This window comes from Ictalurus punctatus, chromosome 17 (genome assembly GCF_001660625.3).
Source record: "Ictalurus punctatus breed USDA103 chromosome 17, Coco_2.0, whole genome shotgun sequence".
NCBI lineage: Eukaryota > Metazoa > Chordata > Actinopteri > Siluriformes > Ictaluridae > Ictalurus > Ictalurus punctatus.
The window spans coordinates 22529733-22542826 of NC_030432.2; the positions used below are offsets into that span (position 1 = coordinate 22529733).

The window sequence follows — 13094 nt, forward strand, 5'->3', positions numbered from 1 at the left end:
TCGTTTGGTAACAATTGGATGGCTTATGGCATGTCGGTTTAATGGTTAGCAGGTTTGCTTCACACGCCCAGGGTTGAGAGTTTGAATCCTGCCTCCACCCTGTATGCTCAGAGCTTGCATGTTCTCATCATGGCTTGGGGGTTTCCTCGGAATACTCTGGTTTCCTCCCCCCCATTCCAAAGACATGTGGTATAGTCTGATTGGCATTTCCAGATTGTCTGTGCGGTGTGCAATTGTGTCCTGTGATGGACTGGCACCATGTCCCCTGCCTTCTACATGGAGTTCCCTGGGATAGGCTCCAGACTCCCCTGTGACCCTGTGTAGGATATGCAGTTAGGAGTTACTTGAGTTCAACTTTTTAGAAATCTCAGTTAAGTTAAACAATTTTAGGCAACTTGACATACTTGAGTTGGACATTTCGAGAAATTTGAGTTATTTGAGTTACACTTTTTTCCTTTTCTTTCTTTCTTTTTTTTATTAGAAAACTTGAGTTACTTGAGTTGAACATTTTAAGAAATTTGAGTTACACTTTTTTGCTTTTCTTTATTTTTTTTTATTAGAAAACTTGAGTTACTTGAGTTGGGCATTTTAAGAAATTTGAGTTATTTGAGTTACACTTTTTCCCTTTTCTTTCTTTCTTTCTTTTATTAGAAAACTTGAGTTACTTGAGTTGGACATTTTAGGCAACCTGACATAGAAATTTAGAAATCCCAGTTGAGTTAGACATTTTAGGCAACTTCAGTCACTTGATTTATACATTTTAAGAAACTTGCTAATTGAGTTAGATAATTTTTTTTAGAAACCCGAGTTAGTTGAGTTAGACATGTTAACCTCAGCTACTCGAGTTGGGATGTTTTAGGAAACTTCAATCACTCGAGTGAAACATTTTAAGAAACGTGACTTACTCGAGTTAGACATTTTAACTTCAGTTACCGATTTAGACATTGTAAGAAATTCAAGTCACTTGAGTTAAACATTTTAGGCAACTTGACTTACTTGAGTTAGACATATTTAGACACTTGAGTAAAACATTTTTTTTTTTTATTTTTTTTTTTAGAAAACTGATTTAGTTACGTTAGACATGTTAAATTACTTAACTTTTTAGACAGTTGAGTTGCTGGGTTGACTTTGCTAGATTTTAGGGAATCTACTGGTATCAAATGTCCGAGTTCCACTTTAACATAATAAAACGAACGATATTCCAAATCCTGTCATGTTGCAAAAGCGTCAGACCAAAGCAGACTCTTTCTTACTGTAGTTAGACTAAACGTGGAGAAATAAAGCTAATCTTTATAGCAACGTTGTCTCGCAAATTTGCAACCGTTTACATGGCTCGACTTGTATTAAAAGGTACGAAGGTTCACGTGAAGGTGAGGGTTGCGGGTTAGCGTTAAGGTTAGTGTATCCTTTCTTACAACTTCAGCTGCATGAAAGCCAACCTCATTGCCTTTGCTCTTTGGAATTTGTACTCGCTAGGTAGCTAGTACAATTGAACACGAGGCAGATTTCAGTGGTAACAACATTGTCAGTCTTCTGAGCCGGTTTTTTACCGCGTCATCGCACAAACGCGGTTAAGAAAGGATTTGAAAGAAAACCACACGCGCACCTGGTTGAAAATGAACACTGGCTTCTCAGAGAGAGCTTCCTGAGAAGATCCACAGATGTTTGGAACAGGTGAAGTCAGTTCATTGTCAAGAGCTATTTCAGTATAAACGTGTGAGCACTCGAGAGTGTTGCTCGCTGAATTACTGTATCATAAGAGACCCGGCTGATCTGTTGCCGAGCAACGGCGGCCACCGTCACACCATTGTAGAGTTCATGCTGCAACCCAGGGGAGACATTTTTTACAGTACAGGTCATAGGACATTGTTTCAGCGCTGTGTGTTTGCCCTGCATGTGTGGAAGGAATCTGTAGTGTAGGGAGGACAGAAGCAGCAAAGACAGCTGAGTAAATATCGCAATCCTGTGCCGTGAGCGTGACACTTTCATATGCTAATGCGTGCCCTCTGAGAGAAGTGATGGTCATGGAGCCTGTTGTAATCCCTTGTTTTGGTTTGGTTTATTGCTCTCATTGGCGCTTCGGATTTGACAAATGAATGCCACTGTTTAACCATTCGATGAAAGATCTGGGATTTCGACATCCCGTGTAAAACTCTACCGAGCAAGTCACATACATTTCGCACGTGATTATACGGTTTTTACACCTGACATTCCCGAGAAAGCGCGCTCGAACATGTCAGGATCCGAAATTACAGTTCAACGCGTGGCATCGTGAGCAAAACGTGAGTACGTGGAAAATGACATTTGCGAAGAAGATAAATGAATCATGCGTGGGGGGGGGGGGGGGGGGACAAAAAAGCGCGCACGCTGCAAATAAATCACGTGGCAATAACTGAAAAATAAAAACGCATGCAGTACATGTGAAAGATGAACTTTGGAAATGAAGCGTATCGTGTGAAAGTAAAGTAAGAAAAGAATTTTTTTTTAAAAATCTCACATGGAAATGCCTTCATTTTATTCGTCGGGGGGCCGGGGGGGGGGTATGGGGGTTGCACTAAATGTGAAACGTCTACATGTAACATAACGTGAAGTCTGTGTGACATTTCAGTATGGAAAAGCAGGCAGTGTCCAGGCCATGAAGGGTTAAATACAGAAATACAAGCCTCAAAATATGTTCCTCAACCTGAGATAATCACCGAGCAGATCTCTCTGGGACAGCTCTGTTCGCTCATGTATTTTTAGTGGCCATCCAAAATAATGGAGCTTGAAACTTGATCTTGATCACTTTGTTGAGAAGATAAAGACCTCTGTGCCTTTGTCAGGTGTTGACAATAGTTCAAGGTTGTTTTCCACTGGAGGAGTCAAGGTCAAGCAGGGTTTAGTACTGTTTTTTTTTCCATGACCAGAAAGTCTGAGAGAGATTCGGGATAATAATGACGACAAGGTCATTTAGAGCGGTGGCTGTCAAACTTTTTGCAGTCAAGCACTCTTTAACTGTGAAATAAATTTCATGGATTCTGGGTTATGAGCATCGTCCGACGATTCGAATATTAGGCTCGATATTTAAACGTGTAAGGTAATATCTTGGGCATTTATTATTTACTATTAGAGCTTTTTATTCCTGAATTCTCCACCAGCAGAACACACTAGATCCATGCTGCTATTATTTATAGGCTGAACCCAGAAACTTACAAACTTTAGGTACGTTTTCACTGCAGAAATAATCTCAGAAACCTGGGAACTTCTTCCAGAAACGTACAAACGTTAGGCACGTTTTCAGCACAGGAATAATCTCAGAAAACCAGGAACTATTTCAGTAACTTTCAAACTTTAGGTTCATTTTCACTGAAGGGATATTCTCAAAAACCCAGGAGATGTTTTAGCTATTTAATTTTAGGAAAGCTTTCCACACAGGAAGAAGCTCAGAAACGCATGGATGTTTTGTCAGTAAGTTCAGGTGCACTTTCATTGCGGGAATATTCTTTTTCAGGAACGTACAAACTTTATGAATGATTTCAGCGCAGGAATACTCTCCGAACACCAAGAAATACTTTACATACATTTTCAAGTGTAGGATTATCCGCCAAAGTCGAAGAACCATTCAGGAGCTTACAAACTTTAGGTACTTTTTCACTGCAAGAATATTTTCAGCAACTCAGGAACTTTTTCAGGAACTTAGAAACTTTAGATACCTTTTCACTGCAAGAATATTTTCAGCAACTCAGGAACTTTTTCAGGAACTTAGAAACTTTAGATACCTTTTCACTGCAAGAATATTTTCAGCAACTCAGGAACTTTTTCAGGAACTTAGAAACTTTAGGTACCTTTTCACTGCAAGAATATTTTCCGAAACTCAGGAACTTTTACAGGAACTTAGAAACTTTAGGTACCTTTTCACTGCAAGAATATTTTCAGAAACTCAGGAACTTTTTCAGGAACTTAGAAACTTTAGGTACCTTTTCACTGCAAGAATATTTTCCGAAACTCAGGAACTTTTTCAGGAACTTAGAAACTTATGTACCTTTTCACTGCAAGAATATTTTCCGAAACTCAGGAACTTTTACAGGAACTTAGAAACTTTAGGTACCTTTTCACTGCAAGAATATTTTCAGCAACTCAGGAACTTTTTCAGGAACAGAAACTTTAGATACCTTTTCACTGCAAGAATATTTTCCGAAACTCAGGAACTTTTTCAGGAACTTAGAAACTTTAGGTACCTTTTCACTGCAAGAATATTTTCAGCAACTCAGGAACTTTTACAGGAACTTAGAAACTTTAGGTACCTTTTCACTGCAAGAATATTTTCCGAAACTCAGGAACTTTTTCAGGAACTTAGAAACTTTAGGTACCTTTTCACTGCAAGAATATTTTCCGAAACTCCGGAACTTTTTCAGGGACTTATGTTACTAAGTTGAAGTACATTCTCAGCACTGGAATAATCTTAGAAGCTCAGGAACTTTTTTTTCAGTGTCTTACAAACTTTAGGTATGTTCTGAACACAAATATATTCTCAGAAGCCCAGGAACTATTTTAGTAACTTATGAACTTTCGGTGGAAGGCATGGTGGCTTAGTGGTTAGCACATTTGATTCACCCCCCCCCCCCCCGGGTTGGGGGTTCAAATCCCGCCTCTGCCCTGTGTGCACACAATTTGCATGTTCTCCCCGTGCTTCGGGGGGTTTCCTTTGATTTCCTCCCCCAGTCTAAAGACTTGCACTGTAGGCTGATTGGCATTTCCAAATTGTCTATAGTGTGTGAATGTGTGTGCGATTGTGTCCTGCGATGAATTGTCCCATGTGTGTTTGTGTTTGTAAGAAACTTACAAACTTTAGGGACATTTTCAGCACAGGAATAATCTCAGAAAACAGGAACTTTTTCAGGAACCTATGAACTTTACATATGTTTTCAGCACAGGAATATATTCAGAAACCCAGCACCGATTTTAGTAACTTAAGAGCTATGGGTGCATTTCTACTGGAGGAATCCGGTCTCATATCATTCTTGAAAATACACTTTGCCACACTTTGCTTTTTGAATTCTCACGTTTGAGTACTAAATTTGGAGAGAAAAAAAACCCCCCCTAAAGTGCACGTTTCCTTTTTCCTGGGGTGGTACCCTCGAGCGTTTGGCACTCGTACTATTATGGTCCGTTTCCGTATCTTAAATATGTTTTCAAGCGAAAGATACAAAAGACATAACCTTGAAGGTATCACCCTATCAGCAAGGAAAAGTACCGTTTAATACGAACTCTTCTGCCAACGTAGGAACTTAATAATAAACATTTCTTTGCTCACGCTAGCCTGGAATTTCCAAAACTGTAAGCATTTCTTTTTTAACCGTAGACTCTATGGCTATGTTTCACGGATCCTACTTTGAGAACCACCGGTTTAACAAGTGGCCAGAAATGAAATTGTAGACTAGCAGTAAATAGATATGTATTTGGAAAGTGTTTTGCGGTTTAAATGAATCATAGGTGATTCATTAATTAATCACTCTCTTAGTACCTTGTGTAAACTACAACTCTAAACATCCCACTAAAAGCTTTCCATCTCAATACCAACATGGAAAAAAAGTCAAAAGGTTTCACACAAGTGTTTGCTCAGATTTAGGTCTCTTTGCCTGGCGTAGGCTTAGTGAGCTTTGTGCAGAGTTGCTGCGCTCATTTGAGGCATCAGCATAATGGAAGTAGAGCGAGCACAGAGCCAGAACTGCTACGCTCGGTTAAAATTATCTGGGCTAAAGGTGCATAAAAAAAAAAAAATCTGGCACTTGTTTGATCGCTAGATCTTGCTGATAGCATAACGAATCGCGTGCGTTTGATATGTTAGTAGGTGTCTCTTTGTAGGAGTCAGATTGTAATAGCTTTTCTTCTTTTAGATAAAGTGATGACTGATGGCTTTTCGCCAAACATGTTTTCCCTGACAAAGTGTGTGTTGCATAAGATATGAGACGTGATGAAGCTGTCACCTTGTATTCGAGTGGCTGTATCTCCCACCAGCCTCAGAGACAAGTTTATCTCAATCCAACATGTCAAAGTCAAGCTGAGGAGATTTTAAATGAGGCACCATGGAAATCTTTTCAGGAACTTTTTCAGGAACTTTCGCTACATTTTCGACACGCGGATGTTCACGGAAACTCAGGAGAATTGTTAGGAACTCGGGATCTTGGCATTGGAGAAACCGGGTCTGATATCCTGTTGAGTTTTACTCGGATGTTGGCGTTCCAGCTGAAAAGTGGGGGAAAACATGGACACCTCCATGAGCTTTCTATTTTGAGACGATAAATATTGATTGCCCTGAAACTAACACTGCTATAATCTCGTTTAATATTAGAGTCGTGATGCCCTATTGACAGATGATTGGCGTAAGCCGCCATGTCGAACCCCTTTCATGACTCTCCAATAGGGAATCCATGTTGACGGGTTCATTTTCCTAATCGGATATCGGAAATAATAATAAGTTCCAGAGCAGGCACTTTACTGCAGTCTGTGAGCTACAGGATTGGTGCTGGATGTTCTAACATTGCTGATTGTTCAACACAAACTTCAGAGAATGTCCAGAACCTCTTCACTAGCTTTATTTATTTATTTTTTTAATTATTTAGCCAACAAGCTCTAACTAAATCGTACGTATTTTAGCTAAGAGGTGACGTTCTAGAACATTTCACTATAGATTTGTGTTTTCACACAAATGGAGAGTCAAAAAAGTCATAGGAGTAAAAATGAAAGAAAAAAAAAAACTCCTTGTAAATATGTTCCCCAGCAAATACCATTACAAACCATCAGCTAACCATTAAAACCATTACCATTACTGGTCCTTAATGGTATCCACTAGACATAACATGCCACCAATAGAAGGCAATAGATTACCGTTAGTGACTCACAGTTACCACAACATTACCGTTTCCATTAAACCCAATACAGTTCCCATTATAACCATTAGCGCATGGTGGGTTAGTGGTTAGCACGTTGGCCTCACACTTCCACGTTCGGGGGTTCGATTCCCACCATGGCCCTGTGCGTGTGGAGTTTGCGTGTTCTCCCCGTGCTGCGGGGGTTTCCTCCGGGTACTCCGGTTTCCTCCCCCAGTCCAAACACATGCATGGTAGGCTGATTGGCGTGTCCAAAGTGTCCGTAGCGTATGAATGGGTGTGTGAGTGTGTGTGTGATTGTGCCCTGCGATGGATTGGCACCCTGTCCAAGGTGTACCCCGCCTTGTGCCCCATGCTCCCTGGGATAGGCTCCAGGTTCCCCGTGACCCTGAAAAGGATAAAGCCGTATAGAAGATGGATGGACCATTAAAGCCATTACGTATTCTGTGAGGGTTTCTGTTGTTGTTTTTTCAGCAGGGATGTTATATAAAATGTGATCCTGTTAGTTAACTGCTAGCAAACTAGCTCGTATTTCTCCTCGACATTATTGGGATTTTAGTTTTTGAGACTCAAGTCGCAGTGTCATATTACTAGATTAGCCAAATCTGTCAAATATACCACAACAAAACTAACGAGTTCATCACTAACACTGGCTAACTGAACTATCCTGTTCGCTAGCTGCGAGTAAACCTGCTCACATTTCTCACATACATGAATAGGATTTTAGTATCAGCGTGTCGATTTCCGTTATCATATCCTTAGCAGTTTATTTAACTCAGGCAAACCGACCAGAACATTCCATAATAACTTTTACAATAACAATTTGTTCATCGCTAACATTAGTGGATGTAGCTAGCTAGTTTAGCATGCAGAGTTCCATGTCGTGATCATTGGTCGAGAGCAACATCTGAATAAATATGCAACAGTCTTTGAATTTTTATCTAGAAGTTTTTAATTGGAAATGTCAGTTTAGCGCTCGACGTTAGCCAAATGGTCATTGATATAATTGGAATTATCCATGCGAAAGGTCAACACCGTCTCTTCAGTTTTAACCACCTTCATACACAATGTTAGCTGTTTTGTAATGTCGCCGCGTGCTAATATGAGCTAACTGCGGTTTGCGTCACTTCTGCTTTTCTATTTTGTTGTTTTGCTAACATGACAGTCACGGTTCCTGCAGTGTGATGGGAAGTCAAAACAGGAACTCGTCCAGAACCGTACAGATCTCGTCCGGATACGTTCGGCAGTCTTTGGTTCAAGAGGTTGAAAAAACATGGTGACTATAGTGTGACGTGACCTCATTGATATTATCAGCCATAAGCTAGCTCGTTACCCTGCGTGTGCTGATGTAAATCTCATCTCTGATGCAGTGACACCATTTCAAATACGGTTCACTAAAGCCACAGTGAACCCTTTTTCTGTGCCATTGTGCTGCTTATATAACGCTATTTAGCAGTTAGCGCCTGACACCCTTAGCCAGACCGATGGAGCTGGCCTTTTTTCTTTCTTTTTTTTTTGCTTCTTCTAAATCTCTCTGCACGTTTTCGTGGGTTGACCTTACTGATTAGGATGAGATTAGAGCTGACCTGAAAACATTTGAATGCCATAAATAAGGGCAATGATCTAATTAGCGCCGGTGTCGATACGTCCACCTGAGCTGTGTGGGCGAGGCAGAGCTAACAAGGAGAGATGAAGGTGATAAAACATCCAGGTTGCCTGTAAATGTGATGAGGACTGGAGGAGCACCGAGTGCAGCCATTAAGGATATTTTATAGGCGCCCTGCTCACTCTTTCCCCAGGGTGCACACACATGTAAACCTATCTAACAGAGAGAATTGACCTGTGTGTGAGTTATGGGAAAGGCTGCTGTCAGGAACACTTCAGTATCCTCCGCATACATGAAGCTCCCGATGCGCTCCAATTTCAATTGATAAAGGGGGCAGTATGACCTGTTTCCTCTTAAGCACGTGTATATGATTACCACACGGCCTGTGTTATGGGAAACTAATCAAACATGGGGTGGCGGGATGATGCAGAGTTACTGTTACCACCCCAAAGCTGATTGTTTTGCTATAACAGCACATCCCAAAGTGTTTGCTTCCCCTTATACTACAGCGATTTCTGAGCCGACGATTTTTTTTACAAATTTTGAATTTGTTAATCCATTCATGGTGACTTTTTAATGTTGTGGAACAGTTCCTGTTATCGCTCGCATACTATGGCGGGACCTACTGCGTCGATCCAGTACGTCCCGGTCAGTATAAGCGCGTAGAATGAATGCGACCCGGACGTACTACATCCGCCGTGTCGGCATCGTCATGCGACCTACAACTTAAAAAGAGCCGACGCGCTTCCTCCCGCCACTTTTGATTCTGACAGCTGTTCCGTGCTAGTCCCGTTGCATTATGGGATAGCGCAGTGTCACTTGGTTCCCTACTGCAGAGTCTCGGCGGAAGCACCGCCTATTGTTTTATGAATACCGAGAATTCGGACATACTACTTCCTTTTCGTACTGCTTTTCGCTAAGCGCGTAGTAGGGTACTAGGGCTATTCGGATGCAGCCGGAACCTAATAACAAACGGAAAAACAAGTGTTGTTATTTAACAAAGAAAAAACGTATCGTTGTTGAAATGGGGACTTTTCTGTTAGGAGATGTTTATGTAACATTTACGGAAGGAGTCTCCAGTATCAGAGATTTGTAACAGTCAGTTTTCCACCATGGGAACCTCGGTCTTCAGGACTTTTACAGCATGGCTCGCTGTGTGTTATTACATAAAACCCAGCTGCTGCGCTGTAGTATTTTTCTTCTATATACTAACGCATATCACTGTATTAAAGAGTTCATTCAATCATACTTGATGAACGAATCCCATGCTTTAAATACGAAGACTGTAAGGTCCAATACGTCAAGTTCAGGTAACGTCCCGTGTCGTATCGTTGCGTTTGGATGTGTGACGTGCACCAAATTTATAGAGATTTCTCTGTGAAAGTCCCAACGTACAGTATGTACCCCATGTTTGCCCTCTACCAAATAGTGATGCTTGCCCTCTGTGGCTCGTGGAACAAAGCAGAAAATATAGTCGCTGGCTGCAAAGTGCTGCAGCGTGCGGCGTTTAAAATTCCCATCCACTTTCAGCACTCGGTAACCTTGCAGAACTCTGACTTCATCCTGGAACAATGTCAGATCCATGTAGATGAATATAATTAAACAGCCGCTTATCATCCAGCCGAGGGAAGTTTAGCAGCGGGTCAGACTTGTTTGCCTCTCTGTGCTGAAGGTCAGGCCAGGGTTAGACTGGCAGTTTGCACGCAGGGAGGTATGCGAGAGACGGAGAAGACACGTCACGGTCCAACACAACGACATTTTCCAGCTCGCAAAACGACTATTTTTATACCGTCTGTTTATATTGGCGCTCTGTCCGGCTGTGGCGATGCTCCGTGTTTAAGAACACACGAGTGCTACATAAGTGTTTACAGAGGCGGAATCCGAAAGTGAAACGATTTAGCGATACGCCAACCAATCTTCTAAGACAACGGGGAGATTTGCGTCTTAATTGTGCTCGATTACGGATTTGAATTGCGTTCATAGGGAAATAATCCTATACATCGGCACGATGTGGTGCAGACCGATACAAAGCGGAGATACCGTCACCGCTTCATAGTGGAAACATGTATTAGTTTCCGACAACAGCACGTCCTGAACAAAATGTACGTTTGTTAAAGAATGAAACACTTTGTTTTATCCGTTTGAAGCGGGAATGCAAGTTCTCACTTACGTTGTAGCGGCTATAAACAGGCGTTCCCTCAGTAGCCACTTGGTTTATTAACGCAAAACGTTAATAGTTAAGAGCGACAGGACACCTACACACACACGCGCAGTGTCCAACCATTTTTACGGCAAACGAGAGAGCACGGCTGCGTCCCAAACCGCGTACTTACCTACTATATAGTAGGCGAAATACATGTGCTTCGGCTACTATACGGTAGGCGAGTACGCGGTTTGGGACGCGGCCCACGGCTTCAAGCGGTCGTCTGTCAGCACGTACAGCACGACGAATAATTAACCGCACTTGAAGCGTTCGTAGAATTAAAAAATAAAAACACCCAAAACTGTATACGGTTCCATAACGAAGACCGACTGTATGCCGATACGTGAGATTCTGGAGGGATGGCGTGGCGCGGTGACGTAATGACGTGTGGCGTTAATCCGTCTATGTTCTATAACACGTAAAACGGGTACAGGAAAGGAGCGTTCTAAAAGCGACTCATGTAAACACCTTAATCAGAATATTGTCCTATTCAGAATAAGGTCAATAATGAGATTACCGCCGTCCGTGTGACTAGTCACTGTTTCACTCGATCGCCAACGATTTGCTTTAGCTACTGTGTACCACACAACTGAAGATTGAAAATGTCCATGCATTAAAAACAGTCCTTTGCCATTCGTTGCTCAAGTGAGCTCCGTGCTGATTGTGGAAAAGCCGGCCGTGAGGTTGGTGTAATGAGCACTAGGCAGACTTGCCTTTGGCTAGAAGCGCTATTTAATTAAGATCTGCTAGTTTAACATTCACGCCGGCTGATAAGGGCTCGAAAACACACAGCTACACGAGTGTGTGATCTCTCTCGGCTGGGGTTAATGAAGGTGGTCTTTTTTTTAAAGCTGAAGATAAAACTGGAACTTTTCTGATGTCGGGTTAAAAGGAAGCGACCTATTTTTCCTCCGGATCCATATATCTACGGTAGCTAACTTCCGAAAGAGTGCGGAGTTTCTTCTGTAGTACAGTTAAATGTTTCGAACAATTACAGTCATGCGGAAAATCATGGATCTTGGATTCCCAGTGACTTAACACGTCCTTTCCATAAACCCCATGGTATATTACCAAGATACATTACATTAATGATGTTCTGATTTACAGTAAATATCCCTTTTTTTTCCCCTCCAAATTATTCATTTAATGGTAATGGAAGTTGATAGCTAAATATTACAGGTGATGAAGTTCCGAACACGCCGTAATAATGAATTTCATGTAAAATGACTTCATGGCACCTGATATCATTTGGCTGATGGATCACCCTCATTAGTGCTTTCCGTTCCATCCTCGTTCATGTAACGATCATGCCGTCGGAGGAAAATAATCAACGATGGGGTGGTGTGACGCGGCTCGAGTTACTCGTACAACCCCGATGTTGATTGTTTTCCTATAACAGCATGACTTGAAGAGAATTATTCCACTTATACCACGACAATTTCCTAATGTGAACGATTCTCGCTGGTTTTTATACGGTCATGGTCATGGAGGATCTGGAGCATATCCTGGAAAAACAGGAAGCCAGGGCAATTACGAGGACACGGGATACTTTTTAGCCATTTATAGTCCCGTATGACAAACGGACGGATTATTGTTATACCGTATAGTTGACTTATAGCAGCTTTAAACAGTCATTCCCTCACGTCAGAAAAGATATTTCGGCTAAATTGTTAGCCGTACGAGCTGAGCAAATGCTTTTCTGGATCAGAAAGGAATGGTTCTTTTATTTTCCCACCATGCCCTCTCTTAGAAGAAGTAAATATTTAAACCCAGGGCACACCTTATACTATGAATAGGTGACCCTTCCTTTTATATTGTGTCAAGGAAACCATGTCCAGGCATCCCTCCCATCCATGCCAGGTTTATAAACTTATCTGTTATGCCACAGGCCACCCTGTACCCATAGTACTTTCAGATAAGGTATCTGGCAGCGTGTTCTGGGGCTATACCAGAATAGGATGATATACACGACCGAAATTCCATTCCCTCTGTGGTGATTTCCTGGAGGTTAACTGAGCAAGCGTCGGCGTTATGGCAGAAGCACGGCCTCCTCAAGTGCAGGACAAGAACAGCTGGCTACACGCATGGCCATCGTTTTGCACGGTATAAAGTTTCATGCGCCAGCACGGCCAGCTCTATTTCCTTGGAAGGGGGCTTGCGCCTCCCAGAACCTGTCATCGTTGGCGTCACAAATGTTCTGTTTGTATCGGGCAGCTCTCGGAATAAGCTGCACGTCTTGGGTGTCACTGCACGAAGTGCTAATGTAATACTGTACATAATAATCCGGGCCTTGGCTGGGTCTTGTAGTGGCTCTGAGCCGACACGCAAGAATATACGAGAAGTGGACCGTGGACCAGATACGGACCTGCAGAGTATTTCAGCGGACTGAACGAAAACGCCGTAGAAGCGTACGGAA

The 13094-nt window shown here is 42.0% G+C and overlaps 1 protein-coding gene across 6 annotated transcripts in view; it reads left to right on the forward strand.

The window, feature by feature from the left end:
• The window catches only part of nrip1a (nuclear receptor interacting protein 1a), a 51711-nt gene that overhangs the window by 13189 nt on the left and 25428 nt on the right, over window positions 1-13094 (forward strand). Inside the window, exon 1 of one of the 6 annotated variants that reach the window (XM_047161222.2) lies at window positions 6493-13086. The exons of the other annotated variants lie outside the window; for them this stretch is intronic. The gene's annotated coding sequence lies outside the window, so the exon portion shown is untranslated. Of the gene's footprint in view, window positions 1-6492; window positions 13087-13094 lie in introns of those variants that run through there. 6 annotated transcript variants of the gene reach the window in all.